Genomic DNA, 12,614 nt, shown 5'->3' on the forward strand with positions numbered 1-12,614 from the left:
GGTAGCAACCCCGGAATCTTGATTTTGAAAACAAACCCTGAATAAAATACAAAACCTTTTGCCAGATATAGGCAGCCTTACAAGGTGAAAGAATGAATCAGTGGATCACCCTGGATTAGAACAAGAATCCTTCTAAATTCATGTAGATCCTCCTAATAACAGATGGCAAGACTAATCTTGATGTGGCTGTCTTATCTGCAAATGTGCTGCATCATTTTGGTGAACTCCCCCCACTTTAGTACCTGTCTCAAATAACCTACAACTTTCCAGCACTGCTGTTTATTTTTATTTTTGTGTGTAGTTAGGATTGTTTTTAATTTTGTGTGATTTATATTTTTATTTGTAGGTTTGATTTTATCATAGAAAGTCAGGGTACAAATGTTGAAATAAATAAAGTTGCAACCTTCTGAAATGCTACAATACCTGTATCTTTGAATGTCATGCCACTTCACCTATTGAGAACGCTAGGGAGAGATTTGGGAGGAGGGGAAATCCCTTTTACCAGCAGTTTCTGTACCACTGGCAGAAGGATACCATTGGATTCAAGCTTTGAGTTTAGTAGGAAATGTGTCTCTTCGGGAGCAATCCTACCGGGATTAAGTGGCTGCCTCCGAACTCGGAGGTGACCGCCTATCCAATGCAGGGCAGGAGAAGCACAGAGGGGATCATCCCCTCCACACTTCACCCGCCCTGCATTTGCAGCTAGACAGCTGTCTAGCCACGGGAAGGCAGAGTGGGGGATGCAGCTGCCAGATGACACGTTGGATGTGTGATACCAGCATTTCCGCCTTCCCTGCCCTGGAACACCCCCCAGAATGCCCTTTTTTTGCCGCCCTGCACTCCTCTTCCAAGCACAGAGCGTAGGGCCATTCCATGCTGCCTACGAAGCAGCACAGGAGGGGGGAAGGTCATTTCCCAGAAACTGACATATCCTATGGCCGTCTAGCTGCTGACTAGCACCCTTAAGAGACTGCGATCTCCTGGATTTTCAGGATCAAATCGTTTTATGGGAGCCTTTGGTGCCTACAACATGAGTTTGGCTTGTACAGATTCTAATCTGTCAGGCTCTAAACTTTTTCCCTTTGTGTTGGATATGTAACAGAAATGGAACTACACATTACAAAAAAACACAAGGCTACGTCAAAAAGAGCAATCCCATATTAAGTCCATCCCTCTCCCTCCATAATGTCTAGTTCTGTTTATCCTGTATCCTGATACCATTACAATGCATATTGCTCTGTCTTTCCTTAACATCACTGGGTACCCGTGTTTGGAGGGCAGGGGTGCACACTGGATGACATCAGGGAGTGTGGTAAGTTGAATTAGATATACAGAGTGGAAGAAGGAATGTGTAGTTCTACCCTAAGAGAAGCGTCACATGTGCACTTCCCAAACAGAGGTTTGAACCATGCATAATAATGCATGCAGGAAGAAAACATTCTGTGTCTCACTTATGACCTATTTCTGGTAGCATGTTTAGAGTAATCATAAACGCTTCTGTGTTCAACTTTACAAAGCTAAAATATCAAAGCTAAAATATAAAAATATCACCCCTGGATAGGGGTGAATGCTCCTTCCTTCTTTTCCTCGACCTCCCAGCAGCTTTTGATACCGTTCACCACGGTATCCTCCTGGACCGCCTGGAGGGGTTGGGCATTGGAGACACTGTATTGCGGTGGTTCTGGTCCTTCCTCTCCAGCAGGTACCAGAGGGTAGCTCTGGGGGAGGAGGTTTCAGACCTGTGGCTGCTCACTTGTGGGGTGCCACAGAGTTCCATCCTCCCCCCGATGCTACCTAACATCTATGTGAAGCCGCTGGGGACTATCATCAGGAGGTTTTGGGTGCAGAGTCATCAATATGCAGATGACATGCAGCTCTGCCTCTCGTTCAGTCTTCACCAAGGTTGGCCGTAGAATCCCTGTCCAAATGTCTGGAGACGGTGAGTGGCTGGATGGGGAGGAATAAGCTGAAGCTGAACCCTGACAAGGCCAAGGTACTTTTGGTGGGAGACAAGAGGAGGTTGCGGGATGTTGACCTGGTGTTGAATGGGGTACGGCTACCCTTGAAAGACCAGGTCCGCAGCCTAGGGGTCATTTTGGACTCCCAGCTGTCCATGGAGGCTCAGGTGTCAGCTGTGAGCCGGACAGCGCTGTATCAACTCCATCTGATATGGCGGCTACCTGCACCCCTATCTTCCCAACCATCTGCTCCCATCGGTAGTGCATGCCCTGGTCTCCTCTCATTTAGACTACTGTAATGCGCTCTACATGGGGTTACCCTTGAAGATGGTTTGGAAGCTGCAGCTGGTACAGAATGCGGTGGCTCGCCTGATTAAAGGCAGCCGCCGGCAAGATCACATCACTCCAGTGCTGAAGGAATTGCATTGGTTAACAGTTGTTTTCCGGGCCAAATTCAAGGTGTTGGTTTTGACCTTTAAAACCCTATAGGGTTCCAGCCCAGCCTGTCTTAGGGAGCACCTCCAGCAACACCAGACAGGCCGCTTAACAAGATCAGCCTTGGATGGCCTTCTCTCTGTCCCATCAGCCAGGACAGCTAGACTGGTGGGGACGAGGGAGAGGGCCTTCTCTGTGGTGGCCCCCACTCTGTGGAATTCCCTCCCTAGGGAATTCTGCCATGCTCCCTCTTTAATGAGCTTCTGCCACGCATTAAAAATGTGGTTGTTCAGGCAGGCATTTGGGATGGGTTAGAGTATTTTAGGAAATGTTTTTACTGTAGAATTTTATTGTTTGAAACTGTTTTATTATATACTTTGTACATCGCCCAGAGTGGCTGTGTGACCAGCCAGATGGGTGATTAATAAATTTAATAAATAAAATACATGGCTTTTGAGCATCTACAAAAATGAACCGCAGCGTTAAAACTAATGCCAAATGTAATGCAAGTGAGCCTGAGCTGTAGTCTGTTGAGTGTCCTTGTTAAACTTGCCATGATGCTGTTGGAGCATATAGTAGCACTTGCTGTGGCTGGTTTCTTTTGTTCATTTAAACGTAAGACTAGGAGTAGTTGTAACAGGAGAAGTGTCTTTCTCTTTTGGAATAGTTCCAGTAATCTCATTGTCCCTTCCACTGGTTATTTTCTGCAAGTGTTTGTTCTCTGGATCCTCTAAACAGTTTTCATTTCTTTACTTACCACATTTTCAAGTTATTTCTCCCAGCCTTACTTCCCAGTTTTTGAGGGGTAGGGCAGGGTGTAGTTAATTAGAGTGATCTTCTTATTTTATATACATACATTTTGTACCTTGAAGGATATTGATCGCATTTATTTGAGACTTTAATGTAGTGCTTCTCCCAAAGGCAAGGTTAATCCCCATTGAATTAACTTGTTAGAGGAGCTGGAGCCCTCTCTCTCCACCCTTTCCCTTTTTTTTTGGCCATACTTCAGCCTGTCAATCTTGTGTTTTCACTTTTTGATTGTCAGGTATTAAATTCACTGTGAAGATGGTCTGAGTCTTGCAAATGCATTCCTCTTCATATACTTAGTGGCAGCTGGTTATGGAAGAGGAGGGACCTGGGACCAGTTGGCTTTTTTTCTGTCTCTCTTAATCCCAGGCAACTGTCACTCATTCCTTTACATTCATTGTATGTGCCCAGTGGCGGAACGGATGGTAATTATGCACATTTAAACTACGGTACTTTTCTTATGCTGAAGTTAGCATTGCCTCCACACTTAAAACTAACTTCTCATATCCTTTCAAACACCTGACAAAAATGCCCAGTGCTTTTTCTCTCATTGTTAATTAAAATGTCTAAATAAAAGTCCTATAATCCATTTTCATATCTGGCTCAAACTCTATGCATAATTATTAGATACGGCAGCATGTTTTGTCTATGCAAATTATCTCACCCTGCAGAAATAGATACGCTCTTAATGTCCTCTAGCTTCATGAAAGATGGTGGGACTGTATTGTAACACTGACAGCATAATCTGATGCGTACCTTTTCAGAAGTATGTTCCACTGAGCTCAATGGTATTTAGTCCCAGGTAAGTGCGATTAGGATTGAAGCCTTTGGGCGATTCCAGACAAGGCTTTTATCGTGCCCTCTCCCTGCTTCATTCACAGAATTTTATAAGAGGTCCAGACGTCGTCATTTTCCACTCACAACCCTGCCATGTTTTCCCACCACTTTTTTCTTACCACAGAAAATCTGCAAAGGAAAAAAAGATGGAACAGCTTCGTAGTGCTTTATGATGGTTAGCACTAAGACTTCTCTGTCTGGAAGTACCATTAGGGTCCACACGCTAGAAACATAAGACTTACTACGGTGGGCTCACAGTGTTGGGTCAAGATATACAAAGTGCGATTACATCCGGAGGACAAGCCGATATGTCTTGTGGTGAGACTCAAGTTCAGCTGTGACGGTGTTGCTTGTTTTGATTTGGTACCAGCTAAGACCAATGAAAGTTTGCTAACCAGTTTAGCACCCATGAATCTACGAATATCTCTTCATGTGGAACATTTTAAATATTTATATTATGATGCTGAATTCTAGATGTGATAAAGTGATTAATACCATTGCAGTATTGCATCCTAATTAGGGCTGAGCAAAAAGGGATGCCCACTTAATTATTTTGTGAGTGTCAAAAAGGAATCCCCTTTCTGTAATTTTTCAGAGATACCTACAGAAGGGCTTGATTATTAGAATCCTGATTGGCTAGGATTGTCTGTATGACCAGTTTAGGAAGTATTACGCTCATACTGAACTCTGCACACAGAAATCTGTTCGGTTGCATAGCATAGTTGTCATGTTCAGAAAAGTCCTATTCAGGCATTCTGTATCTAAATAGAGGAAACACTTGAGGAGAGAGAGAGCGCTAGCCCCACCCTCTTCCATTGTCATATTTGTTGCCGCCTACTGTTGGAAGGCGACTGTCTGAGGGGGAGAGCCTCCTGTATCTGTTAATGCTCTCCACGTGAGCCAGGGTGCTGATTTTCAGAATGCCTGAATAGGGCTTAAGTGATCCTTAATTGGCTAGGATTGCTTGAAGAGAAATTCAGTGGGCACAAAAACAGCACTGAAACAGCAGCAGCAGCAGCAGGGGAAAACTGTTGTGAACCACAACAAAAAAAGGTAGGATTAAAGGGGGTTTCATAGTGGATCCCCCCCACAGGAAACCACTACTTTCAAGGTGAAAAGGGAACCAGGAGACCATCAACTCAGCCCTAGCCCTCTGATTTTCAGACTATTTTCAAATGACTAATAACATATCTACCCTAAAGTGAGTTCATTGGGGGTTACTCCCAGGTAAATGACAATAGAATTACATCCTGATATTACTAAACAGAAAAGGGAGGGATGGAAAACAATAAAGCTGGCTAATACTGAAATTTATAATAAGATGTGAAAGCATAAAGCTGACAGTTTAAAAATGTAGCCATTGAATGGGTTAGGGTGACATGCTATGGGCGCCAGGTTACATATGCAACACCCATTCTCGGGTTGTCATGTCACGTGAACCTGACAAGCGTGGGTTAACAGACCATGGGTTATGCGAGGTTTTGCTTGCTGGATTCGCACAATGTGATCAACCCCCACACGGGGATTGCATAGTCAGAATGGCTGCCACATGCACCCCAGTTGGACACCAGGACGTTAATGCGCTCTGCACCCTTAGATATGAACTGTCTGGAATGCTGCGGACCTAAATGCAACCTTCCTCTAAAGAAAATGAGGGAGGATGTAAATTTAGTAAATACATAAACACGGTTATGCATATTCTGGCCTTTAGGTCAAATGGTAGTAAGAAAAGGTTTCAAGAATGGGTTTAACAGCTATAGAAACTGTCTGAGATCTACAGCACTCTATACTTAATATAAATCCTGTCCTTTCCCCCACTCCTTCCTCCACCGGGTTGCTTATCTTCATAGTCTGCTACAGTATATTGCAGTGTTAAAACAGCAAGCCTCTGTCTTGCCTCCTACTTCCAAGTCCTTGAAGGAGAAAATAGAAGCCTGTACAAAGTATTATTGTTATTGTTTTGTTGTTGCTGTTGTTGTTATTTCTGTACCACCCCATAGTCAAAGCTGTCTGGGTGGTTTACAGAGATTAAAAAATTAAAAGATACAATATGCAAAATTTGAAAACATGCGACAGTATACACAGAGACAACATATATTTAAAAACAACTTTGAACAATCAGCCAAACTATACAGATGTGATACTGTTTTTTGGTGCCGATGATTGATTTTGGTTAGGGTCAGTGATTATCACTGTAGCAGCAGTGTGTGGTTCTATTTTGGTCAAAACCTCATTAGGAATCTGTAACCTGATTTTTAAAAAAATCTTTTTGAATTTGTGTTTAATACAGTACTTCTGATTCTGTTCCAGGTTAGGAATAAATAAACATTAGATATTATGTTCAGTTCAGATTCAGTTTGATTTCCTAGATCCAGTGAAATTTTTAAAAAGTTGTCAATTAAGACATTTTTGAAGGAGTGGTCTGAGAACAAGTTGCATAGATTAGGAGGATGAGAGTCCCATGTCAGGTTCAAACTGGTTGGTCCTTAGTCTGATTGATAAAAGCAGTTGTTCTGTTCTTTTTAAGGATATCTTGTTTTGTATTTTGAGAATTGGAATTTTGGCTAAATTACACTCTTGCACTCAACATGTTAATGCCAAACAGAGGTAGATGTTTATGTAGGACAATATTTGTGAGGGCATTTGTAGAGGGTAGATCAAAGGGAAAAGGTGGTTTAATTATATTATAAGGGGTACAGAGGACGTCAACAATTTAAAGTGAGAAGTTAAAGATACCATCTAAGAAGTTTAAGATGCATCTAGCTCTATAAATTATTTTATTAGAGAAAATATAAGCGATTCTGCTGGTGGGAAAAATGTAATAAAAGTGCAAGTTCAAGAGTGACTCAGATTAAGAGATGGCTCAAAATGACTTTGAAGTTACTCACTGGGACCATTTGATAATCTGGCAAAAATTAATTAAAAAATAATCTAAGAGTCCAGGTTTCTTTGATTAGAGCTAACCAAAGAAAAATAGTCAGATTGAGACAGGTTAGGAGTTATGAGCAGAATTAAATGAAAGCAGAACGTTGTATTTTAATCGTACACCTCTTTTTTAAAGGCATTACATGGGAGATGAAGATATTTTTACACAATGTCTTTCTTAATTTTACCTAGTTTTATTATTACATGCCACTTAGTTCTTGTTTTGATAATGCAATAATGGGTCTTTTCATTATGACCCATTGGTTAATTAGCTAATAAGAACCAGGCATAGCTCTCTTGCTGGGAAAAGCCTAACGGGCTTGTTTGAACAGTTGCAAAACTTTGTTTTCATGTGTAATGAGCTAACAATTAGTGGCTTTTAAAATTTAGTAAAAACTGAATAGCCATTTTGGGTTTGAACAATACATTTCATAATGTGATTGTTAAAGATGAGCATTATACCCAAGCCCCAAGGATTTTTCAGATGGGCTATATTATTTAGACTTTCAATATTTTACCCCTTAGAAAATGGAAGTTCCAGTGGGTACTGCATTGCATTTCAGCTAAGGCATTTATTTCCTGGTTAAAAACAGAAAAATATTGAGTATTGAGAGCTATAGGTTTTGAAACCTGATTTTATTACTTGTGGACAAGAATGTGTTGAATTTTTTTTACAGAAGCTCAGTACAGATATCACACCAAACCATGGTTTGGAAAGATTAACCAGTTTGATGTGGTATCCAAACTGATGAATCATGATTTCCTGATAAACCAGAATCAGAAATAATGGCTTAAAATACATGGTAAACCACGTATTTTGCTAATTTAAGGGTTGCACAATATCTCGATTGCCAGATCGTAGATTTATTTTATTTTATTTATTAAATTTATTAATCGCCCATCTGGCTGGTCACCCAGCCACTCTGGGCGATGTACAGCGTACAATAAAACAGTTTCAAACAATAAAATTCTACAATAAAAACATTTACTAAAATACCCTAACCCACCCCAAATGCTTGCCTGAACAACCACGTTTTTAATGCACGGCAGAAGCTCATTAAAGAGGGGGCATGACGGAGTTCCTTAGGGAGGGAGTTCCACAGAGTGGGGGCCACCACAGAAAAGGCCCTCTCCCTCGCCCCCACCAGCCCAGCTGTCCTGGCTGATGGGACAGAGAGAAGGCCATCCAAGGCTGATCTTGTTGAGCGGCCTGTCTGGTCATTTCATATGGCCATTTTTCTGTTTACGGTGGCAATTGGACCTGAAACAGAAGTGCTGAGTAGACAGAAAGCAAAAGGAGACAAGTTCTGTGGATTGTTTGGAAGCTCAAACCATGGTTTGGCATGCTGTCTGAATTGAGCCACTATTTTACATAAACTTCTCTCTGATATGACAGTCAGGATGAGCCCTGAGGCAAAGAATTTCTTTTATAATAGCCAGGAAAAGTCCCATTGTTTTTAATGGCAAGTGTGCTTAAGATTATACACTTAGGAAATAAGCAAGCATGAGCAAACCAGTTTAATGGGACTCAGGGGTTGCATTCCCCATTAAAGAATTTAAAAAAAAACTTCTAAAGCCGTGATTCCCAAACTATCTGCTGGAAGTAGGCATTTTAATACAAACCAACCTAATTCACACTTCCTGAACAAATATGTAGGGATTACAATGGTATGCATTTTTGTGCAGACACTTTTTTAAAAAATTCACAAACCGATGCAGAAACGGCATGGAAGTAATTTGTGCTTGAAAAAAATGCAAACATTCTAGAGAGTAAAACAGACAGGCTCGTCCATCCCAAGCTGCAAGAGAGTGCCTTTAAAAATGGAATCACTGTGCTAGATGCAATCACGACTCCATGCTCATCAGGGAGAGCAACATTAATCCCTATCCCTTTCTTCCACCAGTGTATGGAGAGTGACATCATCCCAAGAGAGGAACTATTGCATTCTGATTCCCTGATTCCCTGATGATGATACAGCCAGCAGGTCCATGGGGATCCCTGAAGCCTCACCATTGCCCAGAAAGCATGGACCCTGCCTGGCAGGACAAAGGAGAGGGTGGGATGCCAGGTGGCAATATAAACCAGCCAGTTGCAAGGAGAATGCCTACAAATTCTTCTGGGAAATGATCAAGAAATTATATACGCCTCTTTTTGAGTGCATACAGCTTAAAAGTAAAGTGTGCCTCCAGTTTAAATATACAGGGGAAAATTGTGCCTGGGTATAAAAACAGTTGGGAAACATTGTTTTTAAATGAACACTTCCTTGTCTTGTAGAAAACACGTTTTAGTCCATGGGCCCCTTTAGGCATGTGCAGGGGGCTTATTAATGTTTTTATTTTTGACTTTTTTCTCCCCACCCCCAAAGATTCTCCTATGCTTTTTCAAACTCCCTCTGGTTTCAAAAGCCACACAACTCTACATCTCATCCTTAGATCCTACACATCTGACTTTTTCTCTCTCATATCGATTTGGTTCCTCTTATACTGTTCAGAATCTCAAAACTAGCAAAGGTGCCAGATTCAGTTATAAAGCAAGAAAGCAGGTATTCTCAGCAAACAGATGTCTTCTTTAATGTTAAGCTGTCCTCTGTTCTAGGCCAGGGGTGGGCAGCAGAAAGCATATGTGAATCTAGCAGTAGATCCCTTGGTGATTTGCAGTAGATCAGCAAGGATTTCTGTATCCCAATTATTCAACAAAAGCCAGAACAAAATAACTCCCTACCCTTAATTATATTGCTGAAATGAAGAAAGGTTGGAGTAAGCTGGAGTGGATTTTTGTGTGGAAGGACTGTGAGCTGGTACTCAAAAGTCAACTTCCTGAGCTCAGAATTCCTTAATTCTAACTGAATGTCTTTTACACTAGGCTTCGGTTGGTGGATCTCAAGGTTCTAGTAAAAATTGAATGAGATCCCATGAGCCTGAAGTTTGGCCATCTGGTCTAAGCCACTGGTTCTTATTATGGAATTATAGGTGCGTTCTTACAGTAATAGATGCTTAGGGAACATTGGTCATGAATACTTATAAAGCATTCAGGATAGACAACTAAATATTAAGTTTGTATATTTTTATTTTATAATTTAAGAACTCCACTTTCTGAGCCCCAAACAAGTAAGTTTGTCATTTGAGTTTATGCTGTCCATTTGTTTTCCTGTTCTTACACTTAATGGGTTGGATCCAGATTTAGGCACATACAACTGGGCTGACAGAAATTGACTTCCCCCACCCTCTTCTCTCTATAGCAGCCCCTCTAGCTCCTTGAAAATACTGCACAGAGGGTCAGGGCCCCCTGCTGAATGGAGTAAGGTGTGGTGTGGGGGAGACGGTGGATACCCAAATATCAGGCAGAGGCACCTTTCATGAACTCAGTCCTTCTGTCAACAGAAGGCAGATCCTGGATCCAACCCAGTTACTATTTTGTCTGTGACTTTGATATTGTACAGGTTGAGAAAGGTGAAGATCTTAGTATCTGCCTTAAGCTACAATCTTAAGCTACAATCTGTGCCAGAACTGTCACTTGAGGCACAGGTGAACTCAGTGGCACGGAGCACTTTTTATCAGCTTAGGCTGGTATACCAACTACGCCCTTATCTGGACAGAGATAGCCTAGCTACAGTTATCCATGCTCTGATAACTTCTCGTCTGGATTACTGCAATGCGTTACACGTCGGGCTGCCTTTGAAAACGGTCCGGAAACTTCAGCTGGTCCAAAATAGGGCAGCAAGATTGTTAACAGTGACTGGCCTGCGAGCTCATATTACGCCAGTACTTTTCCAGCTGCACTGGCTGCCAGTCCATTTCCGGGCCCGATTCAAAGTGCTGGTGTTAACATTTAAAGCCCTTAACGGCTTGGGGCCAGGTTACCTGAAGGATCGCCTCCTCCCGTATGTGCCTACCCGGACCTTAAGATCATCATCAGCGGCCCTTCTCCGTGAGCCCCTGCCAAAGGAAGTGAGGCGGGTGGCTACTAGGAGGAGGGCTTTTTCTGCTGTGGCACCCCGGCTCTGGAATGAGCTCCCTAGTGAGGTTTGCCTGGCGCCTACATTGTATTCCTTTCGGCGCCAGGTGAAGACCTTTTTATTTTCCCAGGCATTTTAGCTTTCTAAATTTTTATCTTTGCTGTTTTAAATCTGTATTTTAAACTCCTGCACTGCTGCTAGATTTTATTGTGGTTGTATTGTTATATTGTGGTTTTAATGTTCTGTATATTTTAAATTGTTTTATTGTGTGTTTGGTTTTAATTTTTGTGAACCGCCCAGAGAGCTTCGGCTATTGGGCGGTATAGAAATGAAATAAATAAACAAACAAACAAACAATCCTGTGTACACTTACCTGGAAGTAAGTCTCACTGAACTCGGTGGAGTAGATACGTATAGCATTGCATTCTAAGTCTTCTTAAGCCCTTTAAACTCTGCCTAGGAATGCTCTTTATACTTTCTTTGTTATGACATAACGTTCTAAATAACTTACTCATTGCTTGAAGGAGAAATTTGACTTTGGGATCCAGAGGCTCCAGCATTTATTACCTCATAGGAGATTAGCTGTCAGAAAAGTAAGATGATACATAGAGCTGAACGCAACTGGATTTTAACAGCAGTCATTTTTTCTAACAAAATTCACAGAGAACTCTGGGTAGCCATTTGCTGTTTTTTAATTCATACAGTCTAACTATATTTATATCCAGCCAAACAGTTGGTATTTGCTTTATTTAATGGGAAGCCTTTTAGGTCAGGATCTTGTGTAATAGTGCTGCGCTTCATGAGGACTGGAGAGCTGGTGAGCTGGTGTTGAATAGTGGTAATCTGAAAGCTGTGAACTGCAATTCACTATACAAATCTCAACGCAGCTATGAAAGTGGGTGGCCACTGTCTGTTAGGCCTAACACACTGTATTACAGAGATAATAATACTGGTGGTCTATTGTAGTAAGAGTTACTGAAGAAGAGAAGAGTTACAAAACTCTTTTGTAGTAAGAGTTACTGAGATAGTTTGTGCAAAATACTTTGAAAACTTGGGAAATGCACTATATAAATCTTGAATGTGTATTATTATCATCACCATCATCTCAGGTGTCCATTTACACATCACCAAAGAAGAGGAAATGCATCTCCAAAAAAGAGGACAAAAAGAAAACACCAATTTGGAGAAAATTTGCCTATGCAAATTTATATGTATATATGCAATTTTAGAAATAATAACTATAGTTTAAATACAAACACAGTACATCTCATCATAGTCGAGAAGACTGACTAAGGGCACAATCCTATGGCTGCTAGTCAGCAGCTAGATGGCCATAGGATAGGTCAGTTCCCTGAGAACCAACCTCCACCCCCTCCCGCACTGTCTCATAGGCAGCGCGGATCAGCCCTGCGCTCTGCACTCATAAGAGGAGTGTGGATCAGCAAAAACTGGGCATTCTGCGGGGTGGGGCGAGGAGGGCGGACATGCCATTCCTACGCTTCCTATGTGTCGTCCAGTGTCTGCCCCTCCTCCCTGCTCTGACTTCCCACAGCTAGACAGCCCAAATTGGCTGTCTAGACGTGAATGCAGGGTGGCTAAAGCACAGAGGGGAGGATCCCCTCCACACTGCCCCTGCCCCACATTGGAAAGGCGGTTGCCTCCAAGTTTGGAGGCAGCCACCTATCCCGATAGGATT

The 12,614-nt window shown here is 42.0% G+C and overlaps 1 protein-coding gene across 1 annotated transcript in view; it reads left to right on the forward strand.

Annotated features, from left to right (window-relative positions):
* The window catches only part of HS6ST1 (heparan sulfate 6-O-sulfotransferase 1), a 259,625-nt gene that overhangs the window by 144,942 nt on the left and 102,069 nt on the right, over positions 1-12,614 (forward strand). The gene's annotated exons all lie outside the window — the stretch shown is intronic.

Source organism: Heloderma suspectum, chromosome 3 (assembly GCF_057233095.1).
Source record: "Heloderma suspectum isolate Gila_16-S chromosome 3, 16-S_ref, whole genome shotgun sequence".
Classification (NCBI taxonomy): domain Eukaryota; kingdom Metazoa; phylum Chordata; class Lepidosauria; order Squamata; family Helodermatidae; genus Heloderma; species Heloderma suspectum.